Source organism: Sturnus vulgaris, chromosome 12, assembly GCF_052056855.1.
Source record: "Sturnus vulgaris isolate bStuVul1 chromosome 12, bStuVul1.hap1, whole genome shotgun sequence".
NCBI lineage: Eukaryota > Metazoa > Chordata > Aves > Passeriformes > Sturnidae > Sturnus > Sturnus vulgaris.
The window spans coordinates 16,196,486-16,212,370 of NC_142254.1; the positions used below are offsets into that span (position 1 = coordinate 16,196,486).

General features: G+C 42.7%; 1 protein-coding gene across 2 annotated transcripts in view; it reads right to left on the reverse strand.

The window, feature by feature from the left end:
• MAF (MAF bZIP transcription factor) overlaps positions 1-15,885 on the reverse strand; it is a 192,370-nt gene that overhangs the window by 131,777 nt on the left and 44,708 nt on the right. The gene's annotated exons all lie outside the window — the stretch shown is intronic.

Consider the following 15,885-nt stretch of genomic DNA (forward strand, 5'->3'; position numbering starts at 1 on the left):
CAATTGATAAGAGAATGATTTATGGACCTATTGTTTTCTAGGTTCTTGTAAATAATCCTAATTGGTGTTAATCATCCACCCTCTGCTTTGTGTTATCACCAAGTGAAGTACACTTCCTAAAGAAGCTATTTAGGGGCATAATCCTTCTGAAAGGCAAGACAGCTATTGACTTCCACAGGACCTGCTCTGAGATGCTCGACCAGGGAAAACAACTCCGGAATATGAGCAAAACACATCACACTGTCTTTCATGCTTGCACTGAAAAGTTTCCAATAAACTCACAGTAAATTCAGAGTGTCCCAGTAATCCCTTCCACATGGGCTTCATGCAGTGACTCTCCAGCCTTTCTCCCAGCTCAGAAATGCACCACACAGGACGTTCATTTACTGATGTTTATTTACTGCCAGTGTGCAGCTCCTGCCTGCATCCCCTTGCCATGAGCTGGCTGTGTCAAACCTGACAAAGGCTGCTTTGGAAGAGCAGACACCTGCACCAGGACCTGGTGTTTTTCTGTCTCTGATTTTATTGTTGTGCCTGAAAAAGTGCTTTGATCTTTTGGTGCTTCACTGTTTGTCACACCATGCCCTTGTCACAAGGGAGTCGTGGAACTCGAGACCCCCTTGCCTGCTGGCTTTAGGTGTAAGGTTTGGTGGGCTCAATTTTAGGATACAGATGAGCTTGCTTGACCTTAACAGCTCTGCACTTTAAGTAACACTTAAATAGCGTTCTAGAGGGTGCAGTCACACACTGCTTGCTTACAGAAACTACAAGGAAACCAGACAGCTTTTCAATTTGTGTATCAAAGAGAAGGAGATTTACACATAAAAGGGTGAATTATTTTGATTTGTAGTTTTCAAGCCACTATACATTCTCCAACATAAATGCTCCCTTGTCTCTGCTTTCTGATAGTTCATATCAGGTTCAGTGGCCTAGATTTTCAAAAGTGGTAATTTTGGAGGCCAATATTCCTCAGTGCCAACTCAAGGTGCTTTCAAGAGACCATATATTGTTAAGATACTCTGTATCTTTGGCAAATAAGGCCGTTTTAGCATCTCTCAAACTTGACACCCCAAAGTGACAGTGTGAACAATCCTAGGTGTGGGTTGGGCAGAGGAATAAAGCTTTCCCCCACAACACCATCCCTTCCACTGACACTGGTCCTCACAGCATCATACCCCTACCACCATTAAAGGTTCCTGCAGAGTCAACATCACCAGTCCTTTTTGATATTCTCAACCACCAAACATCCTAAATAACCTACAAAAAGAGCTCATTTCCTGAGCTATTTCATCTTTTAAATAGCTATCAGAGAAAGGTCTTCTAAGGCATGAGGCTGGATAGCCAAAATCTAGCTATATGGTATTTGAGGGAGAGGAGGGGAGAAACCCTATCCCATTATCTGCATTATCCCGTTACCCTTGGATGTCTTCCACGTACTTGGAAGAGCAATGCCCCATTCTTGAGGCTTCACATTGCAGCCACTGCCTTTTTGGCAGAAGAAGGGTGGATGTGGCTCCCTTCAAAGTCAATCAATGTCACATCTTTAATCAATCTAGAAGGTCATGACTGCACTTCCATCAAAAAAGGTTGGGTACAATTCTCGCTGAGTCCTGATTGTTTGTGGGGGACTCAGGTTGCAGTGGGTGTTGGAAAAAGTCTTTTCTGGCCCTTACCTCAGCACATCTTCTATCCCTAGGCTCTTTGTAAGAGTTTAAGATCAAATGAGAATTATACCCAGGACTCTGAGATACAATGGTGCAGGAGGATGCGTAGTGAAACCCCAAAATACACCAAAGTGACTTAGCTTTGTGTTTCTTTATGGTTGTGAATACATCCAGCTTTGTTGTGAGGTTCAGAAAGCTTAGGGAGCTGTTGTGTCGAGGCAGGTCACATTCTGAGCAAGCTTACAATGATTTTGAGTTTCACATTACAATCATCCATGAAATGTCATTGTTGATCTGGGATGTCTGTGAGTGGTCACAAAATAGAAATCTATTGCATTTCAGGGAACTGTGACTAGGAGGGAGGATCATGGCAAGGCACATGTCAAAAACACTCAAAGTTGAAGTCAGGACCCCTTACACAAACACACCCATCAATACAAAACACTGAATCTGTTAAGCCAGAAAATTCTTCCCCCAAACTGGAGTAATTTCATTTCCATCCTGGCACAATTGGAGCAGGATCCAAAGCCCAGTAAAGTCAAGGGTAGAATTTCCATTGATTTCCAAGGAGCCTGGATTGGATCCTAGATCACACTGTCACACTGCAGCAAAACCCAGCCGTGTTGCAGTGTACCCACCTGCTCTCCAAAGCCTCAGCTCTGGCCCTTCAAATCCATTGCAGGTACAATCGAGGTTATTCCAGCATTTACTTGGTGAAAGGCTAAATAAATACTGTTTTATTAAAATCAGCAATACTGCTCCTCGTTGGTAAATTAGGAAGACTAATGCACACCTTTTATTAGGACAATTTGTCTCCTTAAGTCAAAACCAAGTGTCAAAATCCCTATTCTATTAATCAGACCGGTGCCCTCCTGCACCAGCTGTGAACTAGGGCTGGCTAAAGACATACAGAAAAAGTGAAGAAAGACCTTACAATGTTTTTTAATGAGGTACTTAGGCTTCTTTTACAATAATTCAACAAAATCTGGCTAGGTAAGGGATCAACAGCTTTTATGTACACAAGAAAGAAAGAAGGGAAGAAGAAAAGCAAAAAGAAAGGCAGGCAAGAAGGAAGGAAGGAAGAGAGGAGGAGAGGAAGACCCTTTGTTTCATTTATTAATACTTCATAAGGACAAGTGACAAAACCACAAAAACCTTCTTTAACCTTTGCCTGTTCTTAAAAAAATCACCCACCTACAAATTAAAATCCCCTCCAGACATTGCTGAAATTACTTTCCTAGGCAGTTCTGTAATGTAAATTGTTCTGCACACTAAGAAATTACTTCAAAAATAAGACACAGAGAATTTTTTTTTCCTTGTGTGCAAATCAAACCAGAGGTCTATATCTGAGAGGAATTTCTGGGAAGAACAAATAATCTTCAGCAGCCAGTACTGGAGTAGGTGCCCTAAACAAACCTCCAGAAGGAGCATAATGAGGCAATGATTTATTGCGTGCTATGCAAGTCTCACTGCTGTGAGTGTGTTGTAAGAACCAGAGAAAGGGAGAGGCAGTAATCATCCAGCCTCCTCCTCCTCCTCGTGTGTTTCTGGATATTACCTGCTCAGGATATGAGTGTGACACCAAGAGAGGGCTCCAGCCGCCCTGAGCTGCAGGACTGGCAAATGATCTTTGTGCTGCAACATTTTGTCTCGTATTTAAGGCACCATCTCCCACTGGATAAGAAATAAATTTTAAAAAACAGTGTATGGATATTCTGAAACTTTGCACAAATATAAAATGTCACTCGTGTTGGACATGTTATTGCTTGGTGTGTACCAAAAACGGTTTTCAGGAATGTTGTCATCAGCAGGTAGAATCCTGGATATTTCAGAATGAAAGGTAAAATTTCCTTTGGCTGCAAAAGGGGCAGCATTTTACCTATGAATTAGGGACTAAATACAGACAACAAATTCTGCCCACAGAAATATTTGTAAGAGAATCTTGGTTCTGAAGAACTAGAATCAATTAAATGAGGAGCAGAGATATGCAATGTAACCAGCATTGCACCAATCAATACAAATCAACATGAGCCTGACCCTGTATGTGTTGTATTTGCAATTAGCTGGCCTTTTTTACAATTTAAAATTCATTTGGGTTCTTGTACTGACTGGCAAGTTGCTTGCACTTATACCCATATTCCTCCCGATTTCTCCAATTTAAAATACAAAAAAATCCCCACAACTAAGAATTAGTCTTCAAATGTGTTTGGTGAGTTATTTATCATAAATAAACATGGAAAAAATTACCTGCAGACTACTTGTGCTCAGCTTCCCCCCTACCTTCCCCCTGCCCCAAAAGGCTAAATCAGTGAAATAAATTAATTGTTATGAATTATTCAGCTCTACCTGTGGCAATGAAAAATAGCAAGAGCATTAGGATTCTTCTTTGTGTACTAAGCCTCTAATTTATAGAGAATGCATATTAATAAAACACAGGATATTCATCAATATTCAAGTCACTGGCTGCCTGACTATTTAATCTAAAATTACCAGCCAGCTCAAAACTCTTACTAGTTAATCATGTAATCTAAGCCATTCTGATATTGATGGTTAACATTAATTGCCCAACTGCCATTTATAAAAACCTCTCCTACATCTTCCCTGTGCCTGGCAGAGAACCTTTGACACGTTTAACTTTTCAGACAAGTTGGAGTAGGTCAGCTCATCCAGCCTGTTCTCCAGCCCAAAATGTTTGTTTGCTTCATTCTCATGAAAGGAACATTATCTCCTGTTGCAGTTTTGCTTTTGAACATAAACAGTAAAAATTGTCCTTCATTATAAGGATCTTTGATACGTTCCCCTCCTTCTGCAGATGTTATGCAGGTGGAGAAAAGAACCAGCTGGATTTTGTTGCCTGCACAGGTTGTGTTGTCCTTTCCAATGGAAACAAAAGTGTTCATATCAGGAAGGCCAAAACAATCTCATCTGCCAGCCACGTATTCCATAAAAAGCCACCAACCACAGATTTCCTCTCCCAAACCTGACTTCACACACCAAAGGGGATGGCTGGCAAAGAGCTCTGACACCTTCAGACATTGCCAACTTCTGCTGCAGGACCTGTTCTGCACAACTCAAGGTGAAACACAAGAATTGGGGGAAAATTCTCACCAAAGTTTAGGCTCAAACTCCCAAAATTTATCATACCAGTGAGAAGTGCTGATGAAGGGGGTAGCAGTGACATCTTCCTAAAGCAATGCACCTGAGTCAGTCTTGGTACTTATCATTTGAATTTTTTTCTATTCTTTTTTATTTTTATTAACTTAATCAAATTAAAGTTAAAAAGAAAAAAAGAAAAAAGCCAAAACCCCACAATCAAACAAAAACCTTTCAGCTATTCTAACCATAAAAGTTAGGATCCTGGAAGTTAATCAAATGCTGCAAATCAGCAAATCTGCAAAGAACTCACTGCAGCAGAAACTTCAAACTACAAATACACAGAGTCATGTAAGTGCTACTGTATAATTAAAAAAGGATTTTTAAAAACAGCATCCTTACCCCTTTCAAATGACACCCTCATGGCATTTAAACTGAAATTTACGTATCACGGAAAAATTTTGCAAAAAATGGGGTTTTTTTTGAATAAAGAACATTGTTTTCCTGGATGCAGTAGCTCTCTGGACTGGGAGAAATTGCTTGCATTTTATGATTTTGCCCCTCTGGAGTCCAGGAACTACCCAGAAGTTAACAAGTGCATATTCCCATGAAGTGAGGGCTGCTGAGCAATGCCTGGTCAGACAAGACACGCAGTGTTGCTTCTGCTGTCCGACTACTCCGGAGCAAAATCACCCTCCTGGCCTTGAGCCTTATGTAAGGGAGGCCATCAGCCATCCCAGCCGTGGCAATAAGAACCTGAGCCTGGATGTTTGCAGAAGGCAGACAGCGTGTCCCAGCCCGTTTCCAAACCCTGGTCCATATTGGCGGGGGATGTTCCGCAGCCCCCGCGCAGGTCCCGTCCCACGGTGAGCTCCGAGCTGCCCAGAGCTAACAACGTGCTGACAGCAAGGAGAAAATGATGACTGCCCAATGAAACACGGCCTCAGAACAAGCAAAGACTAAATAAACTCTCAGCATACCTCGGTAATTCTTTGTGGCACAAAAAGTGGCTTGGGCCTTGTCTGAACTGGGCTTTTACCTAAGTTGGAAAACCATGTTTAAATTAATTTTAAAGACCATTCTTCTTAAAAGCACTTCTACAATGCTTTGGCTGGACAGTGTGTTTTTCTAACCAATGTTTACATAGTTTGACCCATTTTCACTTCTTTGCTTTAACTGAAACTATTAATTAAGCTATTTAAAAATTAAATTGAGTATATGCCTGCTTTGGACTGGATCTCAGGCTTCATTTAATTGTTGGTTCTAGTCCTGAGTTTGGCTGTGAGGGTGTGTGAATCTGTCTCCATTTGGAAATGAAGACAAAATTACAAATATATTTCATATAGACTACCAGACTGAGTAAAATACTGAAGACATGCCCTGCTTTAATTGTTTTAATTGTTTGGAATATATCCTCATGATATTGAATAATTACATTTGCAAGAAACACAGTGACATGTGCCCAGTGTAGCTCATTATGGAAAACTGTACAATTTTAAATGACTGAGCTAGTATTAGAGATATAAACCAAAGTTCGATTTTTGTGAGCACAAAACCAGTCACACATCACATTTCTTATGATCTATATGCCACAATCATGTTGGATTTTCAAGTGGAAAAGATGCCCAGAAATTAATGAAAGGGGTCATCTCTATTTTTCTATGTGCAACTAAAATAATTCAGGGTTTTCTATCATAGAGGGGCCAATGTGCAAACCAAAGTCTTATTTAGATTTTCCCATTGAATGGCTTTTCTGTACAGAAATCTCATGAAGACACACTGATTCTTTAAACTTCACTGTTGATGCTGAAATTATGCTGTGTGTCAAAATTACATCAAACAACTGCACTTATTTCCACCAGAAAAATTTGATTATTTCACTCTCATTTACATTACATTTTTTCCCCATTATAATGCTGACTTGGTAATTCCCTTAGGTCTGGACACCTCCAAGTAGACTTTTTCAGTAGAAAGAAAGCTTTCATTATATTTCATAATTTTTTTTCCTCCTTGATTTGAATGTTATAATTGGATTGGAGAGATATTTGTTGCGAACTTCATGTTTTGCCAGGCTCCACGAGCAGCATCTTTTAATTTCTCTCTTTTCAATGAACCTTTTGACTTGATAAAAGTGGCTCTAAGGTATTTTTACAAAAGAGGCCAACAGAGCCAGTTCATTCTAAACCCTTCTCTTTAAAGTATCTCATTTCCTTACTATTTCTTAATAGAGGCACTATCATGCAATGTCATAAAGAATGCTGCAGTTGACTTCAGTGGGATCAGGATCACTCTGTACTGTAATTAGTTCTATATTTCAAAATATTAGAGGTCATTTTCTTCTTTTTTTTTAATCTGAGAAAAGAAAACATTTGGAAAAAAAAAAAGGCTTTCAAGTGTGGCTGTCAGTAGAATACTAAAAATAAGTTGCAGGCATTCCAGTTGCTACAATTTATGTTTCTAATGAAATTTTCCTCTTCTCATTTACTGCAAATTTTTAATGTAAGCTTTTATAGCCATTGATTCAGTATCTTTAATCTTTCACCAATATTAGATAGAAATGGAACTAACTAGGGAAAATCTATCTGGTTATAAAGCACAGTGTCTATAAAGTTGTTCAGTTCATCCAAAACTGCTTTTTTTTTCCCCAGTGGGTCGGATAGGATAAAATTATATTTTGAAATACTGTTAATACTATTCAGAGATTAATACACTTGTAATTAATAAAAAGTTTAAAATATTATGATGCCTCTGGAGAAATCAAAGGATTCAATGTCAATCACCCTGACTACCAGCACTGGGCAAGATCCCACAGTGCCAAGTTCTAGTTCTTTTAATTGCATTCAGTAGCAAAAGCTACTCCCTGAGACTGGTAGCAAAATTCAGCTCCGGCCCAGACCAGGGAGGGAGCACATAATTTCCAACTACTCATTTAGATGGGATCTGTCAGAGTTTGCATGAGCAAAGGCCTGGGAGCCAGTCTCACAGGGAGAAAATAGCAGAGCACCCACACCCCGGGTCGTGGCCTCTCCGTCCTTCCCTGTGCCGAGGGCTTGCCGCAGGCTCTGCCAGCACCACGCTCCCTGTTTTGCAAAGAGGGCTGTGCTGCTTCACTGGGAGCTGTCAGGCTCCATCCCCTGCCCCAAGCTCCTCTCCCCAGCCCCATAAACACCCCGGAGCAGACACCCTTTGTCCACAGAGTCTATTTATAAAACCCCACTTCCAACATGTTTCGGCTGGCGTAGGTCAGCTCCACGGCTCCAATTATGGCAGCCAAGCTGTGTAGCAGGAAGGTGCAGCACCCGAAGAAATGGTTCAGGGCCAGTAACAACTTGACCCCAAGCAGCCCCAGCAGAGCAGCATGTCTGACCATGCCCTTCGAGCAGGGCAAAAACGTGCTTTTCCCTCGTGACCATCATGTCAGCACTAAAAATATAAAGCACTTCGACCCTGCAAAGAACTCGAGTGTGCCTTAGGGACAGTCCCTTTAAAATCCACAGGTCTGTAAGGCAGAATGAAATCCCGCACCCACTGAAGTGAATGGAAAAACTCTCCTGCCCTGCAGGGTGCCAGAAGTTGCTTCCCAGGGCAGGAAAGTTAAGAACATGTGCAAGACATTGGCAGGACAAGAGGCCTATTTTTGGACACTGCTTATTCTAGGTATTTCTACTGTTCCCATTAACACTGTCCCAGAACACATGGGAATCATTCATGCATTTGCTGATCTTGAAATGAGAAATGAAGGTTGCCCAAATTCCCTGGATGAGGAACAGCAGCAGAGGTGGGTCTGTCTGCTTGGGAGCTGCTCCCACACACAGAGTCTGGCTGGGACATGGATACACCATGCAGCCCACAGCAGCAGGGCATGGGGATACAGACTCTGGATGCCTCCTCTGCCATAATTGCCCATGTATTTACCTTTCCCACGCCCTCTGCACGGGCAGTAACAGATGAGCCCTGTCAAACTCCTGATGGTGTCTCTGCAGCTGCCATGCATGGACAGTCACTTGCACATCCCTGTAGGAAACCAGTGTGCATCCCTGCTTTGCTACTGAGACCTGACCTGTGTGCTCCTCACTCCACTTACTTCTCATCATGCGCAATATCATGGCTGGGATGCACAGGAAGGTCCTGCCAGGATACGACTGGTTAGTTCACCCACTCCCAGGGCTTTTTCCAGCTGCACATGGCAGTCCCCGGACTGAAAGGTCTCTGCTGTCTCCAACAATGGATTAAAGTATTCCCTCTGCACTGGCCAGTGTGGTCCAGAGCAGTGGGGAGGTGAGTAGCCCACACGGCCATGGCTTGGCACATGAAGCACCCCAGACATGCACAGCCATCCCCACCACCTGCCCTGGGCACAGGGGAAACTTAGGGGCTACATGCACGTGCACGTGCATCTTTTCTCCTCCATCTCATCTATATGTGGCACAGGGAAGGGGTGTGATCTCCTGACAGTGTGAGAAAAAGTCTCTATTTATTCTGTCTGGAAGGGTGTTGTGTGCAGAGAGAGCATCTCAGCTCACGTGTGTGCTCACAGGAGACATCATTTGGGGTGCTGACAGAGGAGCCTTGGTGCATCTCCCCAGCCATGGAGAGATGCAGACCACAGCCAGCAGAAGGAGGAAAAACTTCAAAACCACTATACTCTCTTCCTAACACTGTCCAGAAGAGCCAATGCTGAGTTTCAGTGGGCTGGAGGTGTGGGCACAGGCTCCCTTCTGCTGACTCGACTGAGCCCCGGGGCCCCTCAGGGCTGGCGGCGACAGGGGCACTTCTGTCAGCAGTCTGCAGAAACAAGCTAATTGACATATGCTAACACACTGTTAAACATAACACTGTCGTGTTTAAAAATATACTAGCTGGTTGGATCAAATACATTTTAAAACATGCCTGATTTTTTTTTTTTTCTGAAAAGGATGAGGTTTTGGTTAACATGTGCTAGTAAAAACATTTTTGAACATGGTTGAGATGCAGGAGATGTAGGAGCAAGAATAAGTGTCCTTTGGCCGAGTATAGTCTGCAGGGAAAGTTAACTTAAAAAACAGGTTTTCCCTGATAATGTTAATTTGTTTACATTGTCCAGTTCACAGGATTTCAACATGAACATGCAGCAAAATGTCTGTGTGCAGCATAATACCCGTGTAATCCATCCGCAGCGTTTGTAAATTCTGCCCTAAGGCACCACTGCAATAAACACCATAATCGTGTAATACGATAATAACAACTCCCCAAAAGCATTACAACTCTTCCTGTCAATACAGGTATCTCTTTAATGACATGCTAAACTTGAAACCAGAATTAAAATCAAGATGTTGTTTTGTGTCTTTAGCTATAGTTGTAATCTACATCCAGGGAGAGGACTATTCCCTCCGACTGAAAGGAAGCCAGTTTCTGACTGTCCACTTTTCTTTCTGTAAATTGCTGCTGCTGGAAAACACACAAACAATTCCTCTTTGCACACTCTTCTGCTGCGGGCTGATCCTCCAGCACTCTTCAGCCCAAAGATTCTATAAAGCTAAAAGCTGCAATAAATTTTTACTCCTATTTTGAAGCCAGGATGCTCAGCCACACAGTCACTTGCAGTGAAGTTCTTCACACCATCACAAGGCAGTGAGTGTGATTTTGGCTGGTGGATGAAATAGCAAGTGCAAGAGAACACTAAAAGACAAAAGACTTTCTTTCCATGCAAATGTACTGTGGGACAGCAAATGGAAAATTAAATAGCAAAATCTAGGTCAGTGAAAAGCTTATGGTATGAAGAGACAATAAGCAGAATTGCCTCTAAATATAACAAATACTTACTCAGGTTTTTACCAAAAGCATTGAGGGTTCTTTAAACAATAATGCTGGAGCCTGATTTGTAAATCTGCATGTTCAAATATCATGGTCAAAAGTCAAGATTCAAAAATGAAACCATACATCAAATGCCTGGCAATGAATGCACATGAATATATGCTGTGATCGCCCGTCACCTGTGCCCGAGTCAGTGTAATTGGAGAGCTGTACTAAGGGTTTTCAATCAGACTTCGGGGATGAAGTGCAGAGCTGAGACCCATCTCTGGGCTGAAATCACTGAATTTGCACCAATACTGCTCAGAGATGACATTTCTATTAGAATAAGTGGGGATATTCTGAGGTTTACATTGCATTTTCTGTGAAGGGTTTAAAGCAGAGGAGAAATTAAGACAAAGATGACGATGGAGATAAAAAGAACCTGCAGGGCACTTAAAAGCAAACCTGTCATTACAGAGATACCCGGGCCAGGGTGTCCCCAGCTCTAAGCACTGCTGTCAGATGCAATGGCAACCTCTCTGCTCAGGAATATCTTGTCCTGGGACTCCAGGGTTGGGCATTTCATCACAGAGCTGGGGCCAAGATGACCCTGGTCATTTTGATCTTGGACTTAATGATGTGAGAGGTCTTTTTCCACCTAAATGATTCTGTTATTCTTGTGCTGCAGCCCAATACCTTGGCCCTGTATACCTGTGAGATGTGGAAGGAAGACTGAGGTTGGAGCTTAGAGAAGGTTGAACACATTCTCTCTGCAGTAGCTGCTACCAGAAAGAGAAAGGGAAAAAAATAAAGGAAAAAGCTGAGGCTGAACACTTATTCCAGGCTCCTGCCCTTACCATGCTGTGCATAAGAGATCAGAGGACTGTCCTGCCTCTGCCCTGGGGCAAATGCTTCTGGTGAGAGGATCTGGTGAAAATTTGTAAAGTCCTCTGGCTATGCTATTCTCCAGAGGAGATGATATTATAAGATTTTTTAAAAGAGCAAGCAAGAAAAAAGCCTGCAAGCTTATGAACTTCCTTGATCTGAAGCTCCACAAATTCTTTCCATGGTTTTGGTACAGCACCTTATGTGCAGGGTGGAAGGGGAAGCTATTGAGTGTTGAATTACAGAAGGGAAAAACATCTCAAATTCCTTACTATTTATACTCACAACTTTCCCAAATCATTATACACAAATCCCCTAGCCTCAGCTGAACTGCTCACGGGTTACAGGGCCAAGAAAGAGGCGGAGTCTTCATGGATCTCCCTAAGCCTGTCAGAAACTTGAGGTTCCTAAAAAAATGAAAGCAATGAAAGTTATCATGCAAGGCAGAGAAAATTCAACCTCTACAGCGCCCCACAAGAATAGAATTAATATACAAGACCGTAGGAGGTTGCTTTCATAACAAGGAGCATAGGTTGCTTATTTGTGAGAAGTTTTCTGGGACTACCTTCATTGTTAAGCTGAGGCTGACACTGGGTACAGAGAGACAGAAATTTGACAAAAGCATTGAGAGATTGGGGGTATTTGAGAAAAAAATCTATTCTGGTAGTCCAGACACTAGGCTGGGACTTGTTAAGTTGTGAACTTGTTAAATTCCGACTCCACCAACGGCTTCCTGCATGACAAGAAACCAAGAGCCTATTTCTGCTGGTACAAATTCTCCTTGACTTTCAGAGACACTGTGGCCTTCATGTGGCAGCTCCTCACCCATAAAGCTGTCTGAGGATCTGCTTCCCCTCCTGCACATGAGCTCCACCAAACACCCTTGGGATGTATCAGCAAACCAGGGGGCAGAGAGGGGCTTTAACCTCACGGGACAGGTCTAGGTGCAAGCCCTGAGAGATTCATCTTTGCACAGTGCTTCTCCACCTCCTCACACAAGCCTGCTTTTGGGATGGCTTAAAGCCTTATTTGACTTTTTAAAATTCCTTTTGCCTCTCCTACAACCAATGGATGGGGGAGAAGTGGATGGTTTTTAGACTTTAGTTTCCTTGTCATTATTTATGGTGTTTCCTGGTTTTGCCAAAGTTTCATTATTTTTATTTTTTTTAGTCCAAACAGTGAATTAAATTAGGAATATTCATTTTTACTTTTGTTTCTGGACTATTTTTACTACATGGCTTTCAAGTTTTAGCAAGTGCTCTTATTTTTGGATTTTAAACATTGAACAGGGCAATAGAGACATTAAAGTAAGAAATATGCTAATTGGCCTATATAATAAATGTAAAAGTTATGAGAACTCTCTAATCACATGGGATTTGGAGGCTCCCACCTCTACCCTAATTAAAGATCTCAGTCCTATATGATTTAGCATGAGGCTCACCAACACTGCTCACAAGTACCACGTGCAAGAATGAAGTACCCCATGGGCTCCTTCGGAGGGACAAATTGCATCTTCCATGAGCAAATTTATGGTTCTAGCTGCAACCATTTTACAAGAAAGAGCCAGGAAACTCCACCAGCAGAAAGAGGGACACAAGCTCGATGACTGTAACTGGGTCCCTAGGAGGACACATGAGATGCTCAAGAGGATTGAAAGGAAGGATCCCATGGAGTGATCCAGTAGGGTGGTGTCTGTCCTCATATCTCTCCGAGGGAATTCCTGGAGGGTAGTGCACAGGTTCTGCAGCCCAGACTCTTCACAGACTATCTACTAACCAAAACGTCTGCAGCCAAGAAGGGCACTGATGGCCAGGGAGATAGCTGCTCTGCCACCTTCTCCATGCAGAAGGGATGGACCTGAGCTCACAGCTTTGCTGCCATGCATAAGGTGCCAATGGAGCCAGCGGGGTTCAATGAAATGTGCAGCCATTGAACTCTGTCATGTTTATCCACACCCAAGTGCTTTTTAAATACTGTTGAATTACCCAAAAAGCACCTTAGACAACATGCTCTCAGATTTCCAACTGATAGCCCTTATAAATAGAGTTTCTCCCCCGTTAAACAAGTAACTATAACATTACTAGAGGTCTGGAGTCTTTTGTGCTGAGCTTCGACCTACAGCAGTATTTCCCTGCTAGAAAAAAGCAGGCTGGAGTTAGTGACATAACACCAAATATACAGATGGGACCACACTATAATTAGCAAGGGAATGTCATTCCTGCCATCTTTGCTTCGTTTGTAACTGTGCCTGTAAGCTCTGGGGAATGGTGTGCATTTCACACAGTCTGCACAAGAACGAGGATTGCCAACTGTCCCAGTTCTGGTGGGATACCCTTGGTCCTCTGACCCGAGGCCTGCAGAGATGCCAGCAGTGCTGCCAGAGGTCAGTGCCCCTCGCCAGGCCACTGCCATGACCCCTGGTCTCAGGGCAGAGGGGAGGGATTTCTCTGCATGGCATCAACAACTCAGCTACCTCTAAAACACCACGTGCTCCCATCCAGAGACCACTGCCCATTGCTCCTTGACAGGCTCCTTCACACAGACCCCAAATCATCCTTTGGCCCATCACCAAGCCAAATGAGTAGCCTGGGCCTAACAAGAGAGGCCAATAACTCTGTTCCCCTTCACCCTCAGCCTGCTCCCAGGAGGGAGAAGATTTATTCAGAGCAAATACGGGGATTTTCACTGGAGCTGTGCTTTTCAGCATCTAACCACTATTTTTAAATTTCTCCATTTCCTCCAGTAAAACAGTCAAGCAATGTTTAATGTTTTATTGCTTACTTTAAACATTCTCAATAATGTTAAGTCCAGTTGTCTTTTGAACATTTTGTCATCCTCTGCAGGCACTTAGATGAAGAACTTACTGTTAGCTTTGCTCTGTCTGTGCAGTCAGGTGAATTTGTTTGGTTTTTCACCAGGCTGCACAAACTGGTGAAACCAGCCAGGGGAGCAAACAAACCCATAACGTAACACGTTGCTTGTCTTACGCACAAAATTCAACTCAGCTTACTCGAGGAGGCCAATTCATCCTACTGACTCCAAAGGGACCTTGCCTCTGAAGGTCTCAAAGCATGTTAGAAACATTAAGTTGCACAAATTTTTAACCTTAGGGATTTTAAACAGAACAGACCCTTGTGACCATCTCATGAGAGTCTTCTTCAAGACACATAGATAATTTCCCTGTGTATTTCTTGCACAAACCCTGAATTTTGAGATTAAGTAGAGCACATTTTTCTGGTAAGGACTTCAGCCTTCATGAAAAACTTCAAATGATGCTCAAAGCACCACATCCTTACGTAAGATTTCCTGATGTATTTTTTTTTTTGTCATGAAAAATCCAACACCACAAGTCCTCCCACAGTGCCACCGTATTACCTGTAGAGGTGGGTAAACTGAGGCATGGAGGAGTCAGGACTCCCCCAAGCGTAGAACAACATCCAAGTGTGGCTTCTCACTGTTATTTTTATTTAGGTTCAGGGTGCTGCTGAAAAGGCTGTCTGGTGTGAGTTGCCTGTCCCTGCTGTCACCTTTCCCCTGCTCCCAGCCCCAGGTGAGGGAGGCACCCCAGTGCCCCCAGCACCCACCTGCACCCCAGGCCGTGCTCCTGGAGCCCCTGAGTCCTGCCCCGTTTGTGACAGAGGAATCAGGCAGCTCCTGCTGTGAGCTGGAGCCAGATTCCAGGAGACTGGAGACCTGGGATCTGCTCACAGCTCTGCCACTGAATTTTTGCAGATCTGTAGGGAAATCACTTATTTCCACGGGATTTCCCCATAAATTTGACAGAGTGCCTTGAGATTCCCCAAGGAAAGGCACTGTTCAAGTACAAAGCTTAATTATGATTGTTATAATATAGTCATGCCACTAATTCCCACTAAGAACTGCAAATCGCTCCCATTCCGCTCCTCCATCCCCCATGCTTGTCAGTGCTGCTGGACAATTAATTCCTCAAAAAGGAATATATTAAACACATGTGAAATCTTTTTTATTCGCAGGACATCTCTGAGCAGATTGCAGTTCCCCTCAAACATATTTGTGATTTGAATGCGTCAAGTGATGTATTTCCATATTTTTTTTAACAGCTTGACAGAATGTATTCAAAATTCAAGTTGTGACTGGCCAAATAAATCTTGCAACATCCTTCCTATGCCTGTGATCAACCAAATTCTTCTGCCATGAAGAAATTTAAAATTCATTTTCTATAAAGCTTGCATAGTTGTCTTTAGAAATTGTATTGAATGAGCTGCTTTTCTCCTCCACCCAGTTAAATTTAGTAATTTTGAAATCCGCAGGAAGCAATCTCAGGAAGAGTTTAGAAGGCTGAGGTGAGTTCATTGAAAACCTCAAATGAATTAAAATACATTGAAAATACCTTGCATTTTTGCCCTGCAAGAAACACCGAGGCTGTCACAAGAAATGCATCAGCCTCTCCCAACCAGGCTGAGCCACAACTACTGTCACTTTTCTTTAGCTA